General features: G+C 37.5%; 1 protein-coding gene across 9 annotated transcripts in view; it reads right to left on the reverse strand.

Annotated features, from left to right (window-relative positions):
- The window catches only part of B3GALT1 (beta-1,3-galactosyltransferase 1), a 638472-nt gene that overhangs the window by 486600 nt on the left and 132437 nt on the right, over positions 1-19435 (reverse strand). The window contains exon 1 of one of the 9 annotated variants that reach the window (XM_027558579.1): positions 4751-4890. The exons of the other annotated variants lie outside the window; for them this stretch is intronic. The gene's annotated coding sequence lies outside the window, so the exon portion shown is untranslated. Of the gene's footprint in view, positions 1-4750; positions 4891-19435 lie in introns of those variants that run through there. 9 annotated transcript variants of the gene reach the window in all.

Consider the following 19435-nt stretch of genomic DNA (forward strand, 5'->3'; position numbering starts at 1 on the left):
TAATGGTTTATGATTCTAACAGTAAAAGTGATCATAATAACTTGGTGAGTATTAGTTATCATGAGAAAGTTATTAGTGATTTGTTGTTAGTGATCTACTATAGTTAACTATTCATGCTGTATTGTATATTTAGGCAAGTCCTTAAAAGTTCTCATCATAAAAAATATTGTAACTATGTGATGTGTTCACTAAACTTATTCTGGAAAACATATTATTTATACATATGGCTATACCTAATATATATGTATATAAAATCATGTTACATACCTGAAACATATCCACTGTTATATGTTGATTATATCTCAGCAAAGCTGGGGAAAAATGCTACTTTTTGCCAACAGTGCCTTGTGGGGAGAGCTCATAATCAATATACTGTCCCACTATTTTAAATAGACTCTGGTAATATAAGTTGAATTAAACTTTCTACCGGTTTTATCTTTTTTTACTGTGAGGTATACTTACAGAGAATACACGGAGCCTTCATAGAGTCTAATCAATAATTATTCAGTGACCACTAGTGTAATAATCAGGTTAGAAACAAAACATCACTGACACCCAGATCCCCACCCACATATCCTATTCCAATCACATCTCTTTCATCCTCATACAGGTAGTCATCACCCTGAACTTATAGTAGTAATTTTCATGTTATCTTAATCATATCTTAATCATATCTTAATCATATCCCTGCATACTTGATCTAAACAATACAGCTTAGTTTTACTTATTTTTGAAATTTGGATAAATGAAACTATTTTCTGTTCCTTTCTGCTATACAATTTGATAAAGTATAATACTTGGAAAACTGACCCACAGCGGATCTTTCATTTTAATTGCCATTTCATATTCTACAACATGACTATATCACACTTATTTATCCATTCTGCGACTGAGGAACATTCAGGTTGAATCCAATTTGGGGATATATGAAACAATGATGTTATGAACTTATTTTCCCTTACAGCCTGCAGCACACAGCCATACATTTCTCTGGAACATATATTTCACGGTGGAATGCGGGGTCATAGATTAGGCGTACCTTAGCTGGTAATACCGTACCATTTTGCAAGGTGGTTTTGCCAATTTCTACACTTATCAATGGTACATGCACATTCCTGAGAGCTCTGTCACTACCTAACTGTATATTACTTAGGCTATCATACTCATTTGCTCTTCCATCAGTCCACTCATTCATTTGATAACTTCTAAGATTATCTATGCCCCAGTTTGCTAGGAACAAGGAATAGAAAGATGAATACATGAGACACTCTTTCACCGTGTCCATTATAAAATGAAATAATGATAAACAAATCCTTCATGCACGTCAGGATTTAAATTTCTATCAGCACCCTGGCTGGCGATAAACTAGGAATATGATTTTTCAGGAAAGAATCTTATTGCAGAGGTAAAGAATCTAAGGCATCATCATGATCATGATTAACATCATACTCAGCCTGGAGACGGAGAAGGCGATGGCACCCCACTCCAGTACTCTTGCCTGGAAAATCCTATGGACGGAGGAACCTGGTAGGCTGCAGTCCATGGGGTTGCGAAGAGTCAGACACAACTGAGTGACTTCACTTTCACTTTTCACTTTCATGCATTGGAGAAGGAAATGGCAACCCACTCCAGTGTTCTTGCCTGAAGAATCCCAGGGACGGGGGAGCCTGGTGGGCTGCCGTCTATGGGGTCCCACAGAGTCAGACACTACTGAAGCAACTTAGCATCAGCATCAGCCTGGAGAAATATCAACAACCTCAGATATGCAGATGATACCACCTTAATGGCAGAAAGTGAAGAGGAACTAAAGAGCCTCTTGATGAAGCTGAAAGAGGTGAGTGAAAAGCTGGTTTAAAACTCAACATTCAAAAAATGATTCTGGCATCTGGTCCCATCACTTCATGGCAAATAGAAGGGGAAAAAAAGTAGAAACAGTGGGGATTTTACTTTCTTGAGCTCCAAAATCACTGTGGATGGTGACTGCAGCCATGAAATTAAAAGATGCTTGCTCCTTGGAAGGAAAGCTATGGCAAACCTAGACAGCATATTAAAAAACAGAGACATTACTTTGCCAACAAAGGTCCATATAGTCAAAGCTATGGCTATTTTCAGGAGTCATATATGGAGGTGAGAGTTGGGCCACAAAGAAGGCTAAGCACGGAAGAATTGATGCTTTAGAACTGTGGTGCTGAAGAAGATGCTTAAGAGTCCCTTGGACAGCAAGGATATCAAACCAGTCAATCCTAAAGGAAATCAACCCTAACTATTCATTCATTGGAAGGACTGATACTGAAGCTCCAATACTTTGGCCACCTGATGCAAAGAGCCGACTCATTGGAAAAGACCCCCATGCTGGGAAAGATTGAAGGCAAAAGGAGAAGAAGGCAGCAGAGGATGAGATGGTGAGATAACATCACCAACTGAATAGACATGAATTTGAGCAAACTCTAGGAAACAGTGAAAGACAGGGAAGCCTGGCGTGCTGCAGTCCACAGGGTCGTAAAGAGTCGGACACAGCTTAGCAACTGACAACAACAGCACCAGTTCAAGCTGCTTCACTTCTGTTATGTTGATTTGGGATGTACATATTATATGGGGAATAATATGCTTCTTCAATGTCACAGGAAACAACTCCTAGATAGTTGCTTTGCAGGGTGAAGGTGAAAGAGGAGAGTGAAAAGCTGGTTTAAAACTCAACATTCAAAAAACGAAGATTATGGCATCTGGTCCCATCTGGTCCCATCCCAGGTTGCATGTCTTACCCTGACAAATCACAAATCAAATGAATAAAAGGTACCTCAAAGAAGCAATAAATGGTATATTACACTTCATGTCAGAATAATATTTAATCGGTTCAGTTTTTAAGTAGTCTTTAATTCTGATTTCATTTAAATTCAATGGACACACTTTTCTGAGTGCTTCTGTTTTTACACATGCATCTAATTTGTGCACATAATTACAAAATTAGTGCATATAAGTCATGTACAAAAGCATTGAATCATTATAGCTTTGGTACTCAGATACAAATATACATTTGTGTGAATAAATGCAGAATGAAAAATGAAGAAGAACCAAAGAAAATCTGGTGCTGAATATCAAATAAAAGACCATGCAGCAGAGCAAATTCTCTTATTCCCACACTAATTTGCCAGAGGAGTTAATTCTGATAACCCACTTCTGGCAGTAGTCTGCACAGCATGCAACTGGAAAATTATATATCATCTTAAGATGTATGAGAAAGTGAATTTTTCTCAACCTTATTACTACATTGTTCTTAATCCTTTAAAACCCATATTATCTGAGATGAATGCTTCCTTTAAATAGGTGGCTTTTTTTCCCCTTTGGTGGGATTCATCCAATAGTCCATGGTGGGCCTTTGAACCTGGGCAGACTCTCTTGGTTATTCTGTGTAACTCATCACTGCATTACATCAAGAAAAAAATGAAAAAAGTCTGAATCACATACAAAATAACAACTAAAGCAGTTGCTGCCTTCAAATTTAGTTGAAAGTGGTAAATGGCAACTGCCAACGGAATGTATAAAGCTCCCAGTTTTGGATCTGCACTCAATACAGGGCACAAACAGCAGGGTTCTGTCTGCCAGGGACAAATAAAGACTCTGCAGGCTTTGTCAAGTGCCTATCATCCACAGAGGTTGCCAGCGCTGTTTACAGTCACAAATACAAATTATTTACTAAAGCATATTAAGTAATAGGGTAGATTTATTGTAGCAGGAAAGGCTGATAAAACCACTGGCAAGATGTAGCTTTCAGAAGTAAACAAATTAACCAGAAGGAGCAGCTGGGTAAAGAAGTGCAGGCATATGTGTGTGCATTTGGTGAAAACGCAATGCTGACTTCAAAATGATGGGCAAAGAATTCTCTTCCTTCTTCTCTGCTCACCCCAAGGCACAGATTCTTAACAGGATACGTTCAAATTTCATTGTCTCTCTGCTGTTGGAAACTAGGTGTAATATATGTAAGTCTTCTATTACCACTCGTAAGTCCACTATCCTTCACAAAGACCCTCTTGGCTATAAAGGAGACTGGCTGTTACAGAAGTGTATATTTTCATTGTCAGCTATAGAAAAATGAGCAGGGGATGAAAAGAGCCCTAGTACTTCCAGACTGGCTTGTCTCAATCTAAATATGGCTTGCAAAATATTTTTGCTTCATCATTTTGGAAATCACTACACACACAACACACATTCTGTAGACAACACTTTTGAAAGTTTTAGGTTGGAAAAAAAAGACTCTTCCTCGGATTACATAATTTTAATTATGTCTTCCTTCTGGCATTTTAGCAGGTGGCATTTCAGTGATCAATGAATCTCTGGCATCTGGGCTTCCCTGTATATTTTGCTAGTCTGCCAGTCCACTGTTCTAGAATTACATTATTGTCACCATCATTTTTAGATGCCTATAAAAACCAGGTCTTCTGGCACATTTATTCATTTTGTAGCATGAGCATTATCCCAAATTCTCTTATATCTTATTCTTAGGGAACAAAATAGGAAATTCTGTTCCAAAATTTTTTTCTTTTCCTATTTGATTCCACTTAAGACCCTCTCACTTACAGCATGTGTGGTACTCAAGACAGACTGGAATAGACACATCAAAGCAAAAAACTAAAGGTGTTAGACACCAATAAATTGTCACGGAATGATTAGAGATGCCAAATGTACCTGGGAAAAGGTGACACCTGGATATTTCAAACCATTCCCATCCTGCACACCGATACTTGGTGTATACCTTTGGCTTCTGTCTTGCTTGAAACATGTTGTCATGTCTACCACCTCATCTGATCTTCACAGTATTCTTGTGAGTTTGGCAGGAAAGCCACTCATTCGATGTTTATTATCTCTTATGTGCCAGGCACTGTTCTTGGCACTAGGAACACAGAGAGAAACAAATTAGATGCTCCTATTTTAAGGGAAGGGGTTTATATTCTAGACATTATCACTGCCAATCTGCAAATGTGGAAACAGCAGTGCCAAGAATGAAAGGTCCAAGGAAGCAGCTCTAGGGATATAACTAGTAATCAAGTTTTTTGGGTCTTGTTTGTGGTTCACAGGTTACTCATAATCCTCTTTGAATTAGTACTAATTGCTGCAAAGAATAACAGTCACAAGCCTTGGGCAGAAATATTCAGTTTGTTTATCTGAAAGGAAACCTTCAGACTTGCTTAACAATGTATCATGTACACTTTTAAAGGCTCTTTCAGTTCATTTCAGTCGCTCATTTGTGTCTGACTCTTTGCAACCCCATGAATCGCAGCATGCCAGGCCTCCCTGTCCATCACCAACTCCCGGAGTTCACTCAGACTCACGTCCATCGAGTCAGTGATGCCATCCAGCCATCTCATCCTCTGTCGTCCCCTTCTCCTCCTGCCCCCAATCCCTCCCAGCATCAGAGTCTTTTCCAATGAGTCAACTCTTCGCATGAGGTGGCCAAAGTACTGGAGTTTCAGCTTTAGCATCGTTCCTTCCAAAGAACACCCAGGGCTGATCTCCTTTAGAATGGACTGGTTGGATCTCCTTGCAGTCCAAGGGACTCTCAAGAGTCTTCTCCAACACCACAGTTCAAAAGTATCAATTCTTTGGCACTCAGCTTTCTTCACATCTTTACAAAGATTTTAAATGATTCATTTTACTGGAGAGAAATTTGTATTTGGTTTAATGCACAAACTAGTCTCAACTGGTTGAAAGCAGAAAGAAAATTATTTTGCACCAAGTCCCCTTCATAAATCTCTACATATCGTCCTTCCTTTCTGGTTGCTTTCTGGTATTGCAGAGATCAGTCTGGTTTAATGTAATCACTCAGCCAGTTAAAAATTTCTGTCCTTCGTTCAGCTGAAGCTTGGACTCAACGCCCCCTTGTGAACAGGGGTGCCATCAACTTCTTTACTCCCCACCCTTGGCTATTCTAGGCTTTTTACCCATTAACAGAGCTGCCTCTGGATTCCTCAGGTTGGACTAGAGAAACAAAGAAGCAAAAATCCAATAGATATCACTTGACTGATAGATGAATAGCCTAATATCTTTTGATTTTAGATTGGTCTATATCAAATCTATTGATATTTAGATTTTGATATCTGAATGCTGCTTTTCCTCTTCTAGAATGCTTTTGGGATTTTTAGATTGCTGTTGGTGGGGTTTTTCCAGCTATAATTCTCTGACATAAGTTGTCTCCTCTGGCTTATGCTTCTGTGCTTTTCCTCAGGCCCATCTTGCAATAATTTATCCCACATCACTTTCTCAGTATACCTCACCCCTAAACTCTTGGGTGGGGATCACTTCAAGATGACCTAAACCTGGCTCTCTTCTGTAGAGTCCACATCAGGCTCACGGGGGAAGCACATCTTTGCCCTGCCATTCAGTGGAAGGGGAGACCATCCCAGAAGCAGAGCTCCCGACTCTACCACACGTGCTTAGTACCCACATACCAGACAGTGCACTGCCACACCATTAGGAGCTCCATCTCTAATTTTTTCCTTTGTGCACCAGTACCCAGAATGATGCTCTACTTGTAGTCCATTATATCATTCTACTCAAGAAGTACTGAATGACTTATTTTCACATTATCAAAGATTAGCACTTAACTATGTCTAGTAGGTGATATTACTATAAGTCATTTTTGATAATATTCTAACACCAAATGACATCCCTTTCTATTTCCTACCATAACTCTGCCTATGCCCTTCTTCTACTTTATGTATAAAGTAGTTGTGGAAGCTAGGACTTAACCCAGTGTGCATCATTTGTCCTTCAAAGAAGGTTTAGAGCAATGACTACACGTATTCTGAGACTGAGTCTATGTGTAACTACTAAGATGGACCCAGCTAAGACAGTTCATGTGATTTGCAAAGCCAGTCATCATGGAAGATATGGACTGCAATGGCCATGCTGGGCATGAGGTAATTTATATGTATTTCAAAATACTTTAGAGATGCAAAGGACATATCTGAGTTAGGCAGCACTCACTAGTCTTCACTGGGGCTAACCCCAGAATATAGTGAATTTTTTCTAGTATTTGGATCTGTCCTTGTTTTTTAGAAACGCACTATGTCTTCATACAAACAACCTGTATCATCTCTGATAACTCTAGGTTGAACTAGACATTTCTGAACTTAACTATTAGCCCCGCATTACTTTCAGTTCATCTAGTAAATTTACACTATTTCTGCTTTTTTGTTAATTTTTGTGGTTACCATTCATTAGTTGGCCAAATCATCTATCCATTATTCACCAGTTTAAGTGGAAAATCATTGACACTGACCTTTAGTGAGTATGCTAAGGGCACATTCTAGGATTTCATCAGATACTAATTTTGTCATTTCAAACAATGGATAGCACACAAGAAATACTGATGCTGATTCATGGAACACTTACATGAATTTTGGATCAATTCTCAATCTGTTATATATATATTTATATATATGTATTTATACATATATAATATACGTATTTATATAAATATATATGTATTTATATAAATACATATATATATATATATATTTTTTTTTTTAAACACTGCTACAAAAACCTTCAGTTTGCTCTAGAGTTTCACTTGGAGTTATGTTCTAAGGGACAGATGAAACCCAGGTATCAGTTTGCTGGGAATAATCTTATAGGAAGTATTCTATTAGGGCTTCCCTGGTAGCTCAGACGGTAAAAGCGTCTGCCTGAAATGCTGGAGACCCAGGTTTGATCCCTGGGTAAGGAAGATCCCCTGGAGAAGTAAATGGCAAGCCACTCTGGTACTCTTGCCTGGAAATTCATTGGACTGGAGCCTGGTGGGCTTCAGTCCCTGGGGGCGCAGAGTCGGACACAACTGAGTGACTTCACTTTCACTTTAAATCCTCAGAACAAATCCCACAGGAAAACAAAAAACAATATGTTTTGTTTAACTACTATGGTTTTAGAATTGTTTTAGTTCACTCTGATAATCTCAGGTGATGTATGTAGCATTGTTGGAATCTGCTGGGAAATAACATTATTATCAGACTCATTGGTTTTGACACAGTCAGGCCCACGGGACTGTTTCTGATTAAAGGTGGTGAACAAGGTCAACAGTCAGTGAAAACAGGAAGTACAATCTTCATTGTGTGTTTCCAGAGCTGAAGAGACTACAACAGATTAACTCAGGTATGATTTAAAATTTTTCATTCTTTGAGTATGAATGATAATATGAATAAAGGTATTCTGTCCCAACATCCCCCTGCTGATCATCCCAGATGTTTCACCTCATATCAGTCCTCCACATTTTCTAAATTCCTATGGTACTTGCTTCTATTACACATTTTAGCAATTTAATGATATCTATTATTATCTTACACACAGACTCTGCTTATGGGCAGAGGAATATGTCTCATACATTTTCTGTATTTTTCATGGTGCCTAGTTTCATGCTAGACAACTAGAAGGCATCTAATAAATACTTGCTTATCAGTAGTATGTACAATACCAAACATTCTTAGGAAGAAGAAACTGGATTTAAATATTGTCTTTTGCAGGCAAAGACTAAGCACTAACATCAAGTAGGTGCTCCATGCTTTAAATAATTTTCCCAATTTTTCTGTGTGATCATATTTGAAAGCACAGTAGCTCCTAATACATTATATTCTAGGTCTTATTTAGTTCTTTATTTGATAAGATTATAGCTCTCCTTTTCATTTAGATACATTGCCCTGAACTGTGGTTAAGCTTTTTTTTTTTTCCTTCTAGAATTCTTAAACCAGAGTCCACTGAGTCACTTTCCTAATGATTTTTTTATCCTGGAAAGGTAAGAAAACTGTTAAACACATAGAATCATCTCATTCCTGCAGTAGGACACTGACAGCAACCACAGCACCCAGGGGCTGGGTGGTATCTGCCACTCACCAAAAGCAAACACATAATGTTCGCCAATGGAGTAACAGCCACCACGGCAACTGCACTTTTCAATCAAATAACCTGCATCTCCAAGCTCAGATGGGCAGAAAAGAGAGGAGGAGGAGGAAGAAAAAGTGGGAAAGTAGCCTCAGCTCTAGCCCTTGGTAAAGTCACAGCCTTGTTTATGAGAGAAAGTCAGGAACCACTACCAAGTAAAATTCCATTCTACAACTCACTTTGAGGTCACTGGGCTCTATGGAAGCTCTGCAGTATCACTTAAGGCAATGGAAAATTGGTTTTCTCTGGCTCTGAGGTGACTAGCTTCTCCCCTGCTAAGTTTTCTTTAACCACCATAGGAAAGACATTTGGTCTTCTTTCTTATCATTCTTTCCCTTCACTTCAGCCCTACATCTCTACGTCTTGTTGCCCTCAAGGTTTTAAAGACAACGTTAGACTTTGCATCAAGTTGTTTTCCTTTTAAGTCACGGCTTCCACACCTACACTGAAGGAGAGAAAGTAAAAGAAAGGAGGAGTAGTCAGACAGCTAATTCACACATTTCTAGAGATCTGAACTTTCCAGAAGCACTTGAAAAGCACAGGGCCTCAGAGCTGTGTGCCACTTACGGCATCAGTGGCATGATGGAGACAAATGTGATTCCTGAAAATGTCTTCAACCAAAAGAGCACAGTGGCCACAAGGTGGAGGTCCAAAATGGAAATAAATCATACGCAAATTCTAAGTGAATACGAAACTATGACCCAAATCTGCCATTTTCAGGAGCTAAAAACTCTTCTGCTGAACGGCAAAACACACGGACTTTTGTAACCACAATAAATAGTGTTTACCATCAAGAGAGTATCAGAAGCTGCTACTGCGATATACTGATCATGCCATGGAATTCATATCTTACACTTATTAGACCAAGGTCTACACAATGTTCATTAGAGCACTGAGTCACCACTGCAATAGGAAAACCGTCATTTTGCCAGAGAACTTAGTATTTGTTTGAGCAGTTAATACTTTGAATAATCATGACCATGAATTTTTGTGATTCACTGGGCCTAATGGGTTAACTAAAATCATGTAGCTATTCACCATGATTAGACTAACTAATAATGGTAAGACTAACCATTATTCTTAACGCCCTCCTTCAATGGTGGGCCAATGAGTCCTAGAAATTTCAAGGAAAACCCTAAATAATACTATTTTCCTCTAATTACTTCTTAAGAGATCACAGATGCTAACTTCACAGTTGATTGACTATGTAAGTCTGGCCACATGATGCAACCACTCTCAGATGCAGTTTCTAATCTGTAAAAGGAATGGGGGGGTGGGAGTGTAAAATATATCTATCTCATTGGGTTGATACAAAATTAAACAAGATAATTCATGTAAGACATGTAATGAACACTCAGGAAGTGTGGATTTCCTTCTCACTTGAAAAGCATTAAATGTATCAGTTCAGTTGCTCGGTAATGTCCGACTCTTTGCGACCCCATGAATCCCAGCACGCCAGGCCTCCCTGTCCATCACCAACTACCAGAGTTCACTCAGACTCACGTCCATTGAGTCAGTGATGCCATCCAGCCATCTCATCCTCTGTCATCACCTTCTCCTCCTGCCCCCAATCCCTCCCAGCATCAGAGTCTTTTCCAATGAGTCAACTCTTCGCATGAGGTGGGCAAAGTACAGCTTTAGCATCATTCCTTCCAAAGAAACCCCAGGGCTGATCTCTTTCAGAATGGACTGGTTGGATCTCCTTGCAGTCCAAGGAACTCTCAAGAGTCTTCTCCAACACCACAGTTCAAAAGCATCAATTCTTCGGCGCTCAGCCTTCTTCACAGTCCAACTCTCACATCCATACATGACCACTGGAAAAACCATAGCCTTGACTAGACGAACCTTTGTTGGCAAAGTAATATCTCTGCTTTTGAATAAGCTATCTAGGTTGGTCATAACTTTCCTTCAAAGGAGTAAGTGTCTTTTAATTTCATGGCTGCAGTCACCATCTGCAGTGATTTTGGAGCCCAGAAAAATAAAGTCTGACACTGTTTCCACAGTTTCCCCATCTATTTCCCATGAAGTGATAGGACCAGATGTCATGATCTTCGTTTTCTGAATGTTGAGCTTTAAGCCAACTTTTTCACTCTCCTCTTTCACTTTCATCAAGAGGCTTTTGAGTTCCTCTTCACTTTCTGCCATAAGGGTGGTGTCATCTGAATATCTGAGGTTATTGATATTTCTCTCGGCATACTTGATTCCAGCTTGTGCTTCTTCCAGCCCAGCATTTCTCATGATGTACTCTGCATATAAGTTAAATAAACAGGGTGACAATATACAGGCTTGACGTACTCCTTTTTCTATTTGGAACCAGTCTGTTGTTCCATGTCCAGTTCTAACTGTTGCTTCCTGACCTGCATACAAATTTCTCAAGAGGCAGGTCAGGTGGTCTGGTATTCCCATCTCTTTCAGAATTTTCCACAGTTTATTGTGATCCACATAGTCAAAGGCTTTGGCATAGTCAATAAAGCAGAAATAGATGTTTTTCTGGAACTCTCTTGCTGTTTCCATGATCCAGTGGATATTGGCAATTTGATCTCTGGTTCCTCTGCCTTTTCTAAAACCAGCTTGAACATCTGGAAGTTCACGGTTCACATATTGCTGAAGCCTGGCTTGGAGAATTTTGAGCATTACTTTACTAGCGTGTGAGATGAGTGCAATTGTGCGGTAGTTTGAGCATTCTTTGGCATTGCCCTTCTTTGGGATTGGAATGAAAACTGACCTTTTCCAGTCCTGTGGCCACTGCTGAGTTTTCCAAATTTGCTGGCATATTGAGTGCAGCACTTTCACAGCATCATCTTTCAGGATTTGAAACAGTTCAACTGGAATGCCATCACCTCCACTAGCTTTGTTCGTAGTGACGCTTTCTAAGGCCCACTTGACTTCACATTCCAGGATGTCTGGCTCTAGGTCAGTGATCACACCATCGTGATTATCTGGGTCATGAAGATCTTTTTTGTACAGTTCTTCTGTGTATTCTTTCCATCTCTTCTTAATATCTTCTGCTTCTGTTAGGTCCATACCATTTCTGTCCTTTATCAAGCCCATCTTTGCATGAAATGTTCCCTTGGTATCTCTAATTTTCTTGAAGAGATCCCTAGTCTTTCCCATTCTGTTGTTTTCCTCAATTTTTTGCATTGATCGCTGAAGAAGGCTTTCTTATCTCTTCTTGCTATTCTTTGGAACTCCGCATTCAGATGCTTATATCTTTCCTTTTCTCCCTTGCTTTTCGCTTCTCTTCTTTTCACAGCTATTTGTAAGGCCTCCCCAGACAGCCATTTTGCTTTTTTGCATTTCTTTTCCATGGGGATGGTCTTGATCCCTGTCTCCTGTACAACGTCACGAAGCTCATTCCATAGTTCACCAGGCACTCTATCTATCAGATCCAGGCCCTTAAATCTATTTCTCACTTCCACTGTATAATCATAAGGGATTTGTCATACCTGAATGGTCTAGTGGTTTTCCCTACTTTCTTCAATTTAAGTCTGAATTTGGCAATAAGGAGTTCATGATCTGAGCCACAGTCAGTTCCCAGTCTTGTTTTTGCTGACTGTATAGAGCTTCTCCATCTTTGGCTGCAAAGAATATAATCAATCTGATTTCGGTGTTGACCATCTGGTGATGTCCATGTATAGAGTCTTCTCTTGTGTTGTTGGAAGAGGGTGTTTGTTTTGACCAGTGCATTTTCTTGGCAAAACTCTATTAGTCTTTGCCCTGCTTCTTGAACAATGTCTGTTAAAAATTAAAACAGCAGTTTGGGCCATGCATTAAGGGAATATACCTCACACTCCTCACACCTGTGGCTGCCAAGATTGTTAATACAGTATTTGTGAAAGCCTGGTGAGAGATGAAAGCATATTTGAATGAACCCATAGCACCGTTAACTTCCTAGTGGCATTAAAGTGAGCTTCTGATTGATGGTTTCCAGCAGTGTTTACTGTGGGCATTACCCGAGGTTCCTAAGAGTGAGTATGTATTCATTCAAATGTAATAAATCTTTAACATAACTTATCTTTTTAAGATTCCACAGTTCATATAAATGGCTTTTACGGAGAACGCCCACTTTGCTTATCTGCACTGACATCTATGATTTGGCATCTTTAATTTACTGTGGTTCTTATAAAAAGCACTGAAACAAGAAGAGGACACATGGTTAATTATATGCCACTTGAAGAGAAATGTAACACACACGGAACAAAAATGACTTCCATAAAGGAAACATTATAATCTAATTGGTTCCTTGGACCTTATAAATTAGAGCTAATTAGCAAAAAGAAATTTTTGCATCTCAGAACTCTTATGTTGCCTGGCCAGAATTACATGGTCAGTCAATTGGCAAGTCAAGATTTAAGCTTAAGTCTTCTAGTTTAGAAGTTAATATTCAATATATCTGCTGTTCTCTCCAGATGCAATAAGAAGAAAACTAGAGGTGTTCTGGGTTTTCATGGAAATTGCCACAACTTAATGACCCAAGACTGGACAAAAAGAAATTGTCTTCACTGTTTGCATTATCTATAAGAAAAGCAAGGCTGTTCTTTGAAAACTTGAATCTTTCTCTTTTTCTTCAGTTCCTTTATTTAGTAAAAGAGTTTTATAATTTAACCTATATGAGGTGGTATTGTGAAATTAATCTGTAGAGCCAACTTGGAAACATTCATGTTAATAAAGATACCTTAAAACATGTACAACAGAAATATTCACATTTCAAAACAGATATTGGGAGTACATAATTAAGCACTAGAGTGAACAAGATTACCTTCAATAAAAACTTGTTCTAATTTTTAATTAATGCTACCAATTCCTAAAGTCAGTGAATTACATGTAGTGCAAAACCTGTTATGCAGATAAAGATAAGATTTTAAAATCATATTTCAAAATGAAAAAAATCAATGTAAGCATAATGCTCAGGCATCAAAAGTAAGTTTTTCTCATTCCTCTTTCATAGAAATTGTCCTCTAACCTGAATGGTGTCTTATTTCCATTAACAATTACTGATTAGACAGGAAGAGGTTGGCTATATCTTTCCTACTCTATCAGATCATTAATACAGAGAGACTCTTTTTTCTCAAAAGAAACATAAGAAGTAAAACCATTTTAATTTTTAATAACTCTTCCTTTTCTGTCTCTTTTGAAAACATTTCCCAAGATTAAAATAACTTGTCATATGCTTGGAATGTCTAGAGCACAGTTAAAGAAATACAACAGATTGATGATTGAGACATTCCTATTATAAGTTTTATACCTGAATGCTCTTTAATCATTCTGAGAACAACTCCCTGCTGGATGTGTGCTGCAGTAAATACCTGAATAAAAATGATTTTGGTAATGTGCTGGGGCAGAGAAATAAACTGAAGACCTAAAAAAATATGCTGACCTTTTTAAAAAAGGTCTACAGAAGAGACTCACAGCTTTCAATGTTTCTAAGTGTCAGCCACAAAAGAAATACATCTCACATTTAGATCCAATACACACATACGTCAATATTACATCATCAAAGAATACTTCCCTTAACTACTGAAGTGCTGTTCTTATTAGGGAGAGAAAGTACTATGTTAAATGCAACAAGGGTAAATAAACTGAATATGGTTCTTCAGTTTAATCAACTACAAAAATAAATGAAATTAGAAAGAATGAGTCATCAGGAAAAAAACCAACAACTTTAGCTGTTCTAAGAAAGCAAAAATATATTAAAACAAAACAGAATAATACTACAGAGAGTTGATGTGGACAAGAAGACAAAGCAAAGTCCTAGTAAAAGAGCAACTTACATATAAATGACATAAAACAAAAAGACATAAGAACTATAACATTAATAGACTCAAAAAGATATGTCAGACAAATACAAAACTCCCCCAAATCTCCAGTAATATTAATATTTGAAAATACAGAATTTAAGGCAAAAAATACAGTACAAACATGTTATGTATTTTAAAAATGAGCAACAGATAAATAAGATGCATTCATCACAAATACATATGCATCTAACAATACAACTTCAAAATACAAAAGACTAGTAAAACAAAAAAAAGCAGAGATAAATAAAAAAAATTTGGATTGAAAATTTTATCATGCTGCTCTCAGAAAATGTCATGCAAAAAAAAAAAAAAAAATTCAGTGATACAGACAACCTCAAATAGCTTTGCAGCCATTGCTAGTCTAGCCAGAAGACATATATGAAATTCTGTCAAATCAGAATGCACAATCTATTAAAACAAACATAAAATTTACAATATTGGCCATTTATTAGGTCAAAAAATGCCTTAGAAATTCCAAAGGATGAATATAAAGCTGATAGTATTCTCCATTTTTTTTTCCATTTTCATCTATTCCTTCTCTCTCTTTCTCTTTCTGTCCCTCCAGCCCTCTCACACTCATTCCATCTGTAAGTTTTATTGTGGCAAAATCTACATACAGAAAAGAAGACAAATCATAACTGTACACTCAATTAATGTCCAAAACATGAACAAATAGTGTAACCAGTCTTCCAAACAAGAAATAGGATATTACCAGAATCCAAGAAGCCCTTTTCTTGTCTGTTTCTAGATGTTAGCCTTCTATGAGGAATATTCTGATTTCTCATACAATAGATGAGTCATATAATACATACTTTTTTGTATGATGTGTTTTGCTCAATATTATGCTAGAAGACCCATCCAGCTTGTAGCGTTCTCATTTCTTTCATTTTCTTCTCATATTCGAAAAATACTTCAATATACCACAATATACTAATGAGCATTTGAGTTCTTTATAACAATTTTCAGATCCAATGTTACAGAAAATATACATGCCTTTTGGTGAGGAGATGTACACATGTTCTTTGGCTATATATTAGGAATGTTATTGCTGGGTTATGAGGGACGCCTCTAATGGTAGAAAGCAAAGAGGATCTAAAGAGTATCTTGATAAGGGTGAAAGAGGAGAGTGAAAAGAATGGCTTAAAACTCAACATTCAAAAGATTAAGATCATGGCATCCAGTCCCATCACTTCATGGAAAATAGATTGGGAAAAAGTCGAAGCAGTGAGATTTTATTTTCTTGGGCTCCAAAATTAGTGTGGATGGTGACTGCAACCATGAAATGAAAAGACTCTTGCTCCTTGGAAAAGCTTGAAATCTATGACAAACATATGGAGCATATTAAAAAGCACAGACATCACTTTGCTGACAAAGGTCTATATAGTCAAAGCTATGGTTTTTCCAGTAGTCACATACAGATGTGAGAGTTGGACTATAAAGAAGGTTGAGTGCCAAAGAATTGATGCTTTCGAACTATGGTATTGGAGAAGACTCTAGAGTTCCTTGGACAGCATGGAGATCAAACCAGTCAATCCTAAAGGAAATCAACCCTAAATATTCAGTGGAAGGACTGATGCTGAAGCTGCAACTCCAGTGCTGTGGCCACCTGATATGAAGAGCTGACTCACTGGAAAACATCCTGATGCTGGGGAAGATTGAGGGCAGGAGAAGGGGGTTGACAGAGGATGAGATGGTTGGATGGCATCATCAACTCAATAGACATGAGTTTGAGCAAACTCCAGGAGAGAGCGAGGGACAGGGAAGCTTAGCATGCTGCAGTCCATAAGGTCACAAAGAGCTGGACAAGATTGAGCAACTGATCAACAGCAGTAACAAGGGATGATAAAAGTATGGAGAAGAAAATGGCAACCCATTCCAGTACTCTTGCCTGGGAAATCACATGGACAGAGGAGCCTGGCAGAATATAGTCCACAGGTTAACAAAGAGTCAGACACAATTTAGCAACTAAACAACAAGAGATGGTAAACTTAAGTAAATAATTCTAAACAATTTTCCAAAGTGCTTACACCAGTTCATATACTCTTACTGATGTATGAGGGTTTCATTTGCTTCACAGCCTTGCCAACACTTAGTGTGGTTTTCTTTTTATAGGAATCATTTGGTAAGTATGCATGGTGTTCTGTTGCAAATTAAATTTTTGTTTTTGTTATCAATTTATTAGTTGAACATATATTTAAAATATTGCTTACTTGGATTGTTCTCCTTTTTTGCAAAGTGCTTATTTAAGACTTTTGCCCACTTCTATATTTGATTGTCTGTGTTTTGAGTATTAATTTGTAGAAATTCATCACATATTCTGGATATAAATCCCTAACTAATTAAGAGATATTGCAAATATGTTTTGCAATTCTATGAGTAGGTTTTTTTAACCACTTAGAAGCCATTTGATAAACAAAAACTTGTAGTTAAAATGTAATTTAGTTTATTTTACTTCTTTTTCATTTTTTCTAAACGGTTAGTGCTTTTTATATGCTATTTAAGTAACCTCTGCCAATAACATGTCATGAAAAGTTTCCTCTATGCTTTCTTTTTTAAAGCCTTATTCTTCTGCCTTTCATATTTATTTCTAAAATCCATCTGGAGTCAATTCACCTCTTTTTTGTAACTTAAATTTTCTGAAGTTGGAGTATAGTTTTAGGTATTACCTTCAGTTGCAAAGTAAATATTGCATGGTGCCACCAATATAAAATAAAAACATAGATGAAACCTAGAAATCGTTTTTTAAACTTCAGTATTCTTTGAACAATGACATGCTGTACTGTGTGGGACTGGAAATCAGGTGATCTGTAATCTACCACAGCTGTCAAATGGAAGCAACTCAATTTCTGGATATCATTCTCCTCAGCCAAAATGTATACTTTTTTTGATCCAAAGTCCCTGCTAGATCTTTTCTTCCAGTTCTCGTTCTTTCTTCCCTCTTGAATACTTTTATGCCATCCTGCTAAAGGAAAGAAATTGCCCTAGGTGCTCTCTGTGATTATTTTCAAATATTTAAATTATGCTCATGCTTAACAAAAACGATTTCCCCAAATACCATCATTTCTTACTCAACAGCTTTTTTATTTCCCAGTGTTTCCTTGTATTCTTTTTCTTCCTTTCTGTACAGTCATTCCCCTTGGTATTCACTGGGATTGGCGCCAGGTCCCCATCAGATCAGAAAATCAAAGTGTGCTCATGTGTCTGAAATAAACTGGTGTAGTATTGATATTTGCATATAATCTATGTACATCCTCGCATGTATTTAAATCATCTCTAGATTACTTACAATACTTAATACAGTGTAAATGGCATTCTAATTACAATATAAATGCTATGTAAATGATTGCCTCTGCACCAAACTCAAGTTTTACTTTTTCAAAGTTTTCACAATTTTTTCCCCAGATATATTTGACCTGAGCCTAGCTGAAACTGTGGATGTGAAATCTGCGAATACAATGGGCTGACCATACTTAACCAAACATGTTTATGTACTTCATTTATTCAACAATAATTTTTGAATACACGCCTAACTTGTTTTATTGTATTTTGTTCTGTGCATTTTACAAATTGAAGATCATTCACTTTATGTTGAATTTATAAAATTTGTATGACTCATTTTATTGTGATAGTCCCTTTACTGGGTGGTTTGGAAAGGAACCTGCAATATGTCTAAGGTATGCCTGTATGATACTACCCTTTGGGCATTAAAATGTTTAATTTACTATGGATTATTAGAGCTTTTCTGGAAAAGAGATTTAGTTCATGATTCTTCATGGGGAAGTTCCATTTAAATCACATTTAAAATAAAGTTTAAAATGAGACTGAATTGAACTATGTAATATATATATTATACATTTTACATAAAATGGGAAAGCACAAGTAATCCAATAATTAAGTATTCCTGTAACTGTATTTATGTGAAGTAAATCCTTTAATAATATAACAAATTCGGTAAAGATTATCTGGTAAGAGCTCATCTTGCCTTTCACATGAACTTTTAAATGATTTCCTTATAAGGAACAACAACACCTCAGCTTCTGACCCTTTCTGACCCAACAGTAACATCCCAAGAAATTGGGCTTATTATAATTTAAAAAATTATTGCTTAACAATAGAATTTGGAAAATAATTATTGCACTGTGATAGTTAACATTAATGACCCTCAGAAACTCAACATCCTCTAAGCATTCCTAATGTAATAAATTGGCTATATTTCAGAAAACTAAAGGAATCTGGTTCTATCACTTCATGGGAAATAGATGGGGAAACAGTGTCAGACTTTATTTTTTTTTGGCTCCAAAATCACTGCAGATGGTGACTGCAGCCATGAAATTAAAAGACGCTGACTCCTTGGAAGAAAAGTTATGACCAACCTAAATAGCATATTGAAAAGCAGAGACATTATTTTGCCAACAAAGGTCCATCTAGTCAAGGCTATGGTTTTTCCAGTGGTCATGTATGAATGTGAGAGTTGGACTGTGAAGAAAGCTGAGCATGGAAGAATTGATGCTTTTGAGCTGTGGTGCTGGAGAAGACTTTTGAGAGTCCCTTGGACTTCAAGGAGATCCAACCAGTCCACTCTGAAGGAGATCAGCCCTGGGATTTCTTTGGAAGGTATGATGCTAAAGCTGAAACTCCGGTGTTTTGGCCACGTCATGCAACGAGTTGACTCATTGGAAAAGACTCTGATGCTGGGAGGGATTGGGGGC

Source organism: Bos indicus x Bos taurus, chromosome 2 (genome assembly GCF_003369695.1).
Source record: "Bos indicus x Bos taurus breed Angus x Brahman F1 hybrid chromosome 2, Bos_hybrid_MaternalHap_v2.0, whole genome shotgun sequence".
Lineage (NCBI taxonomy): Eukaryota > Metazoa > Chordata > Mammalia > Artiodactyla > Bovidae > Bos > Bos indicus x Bos taurus.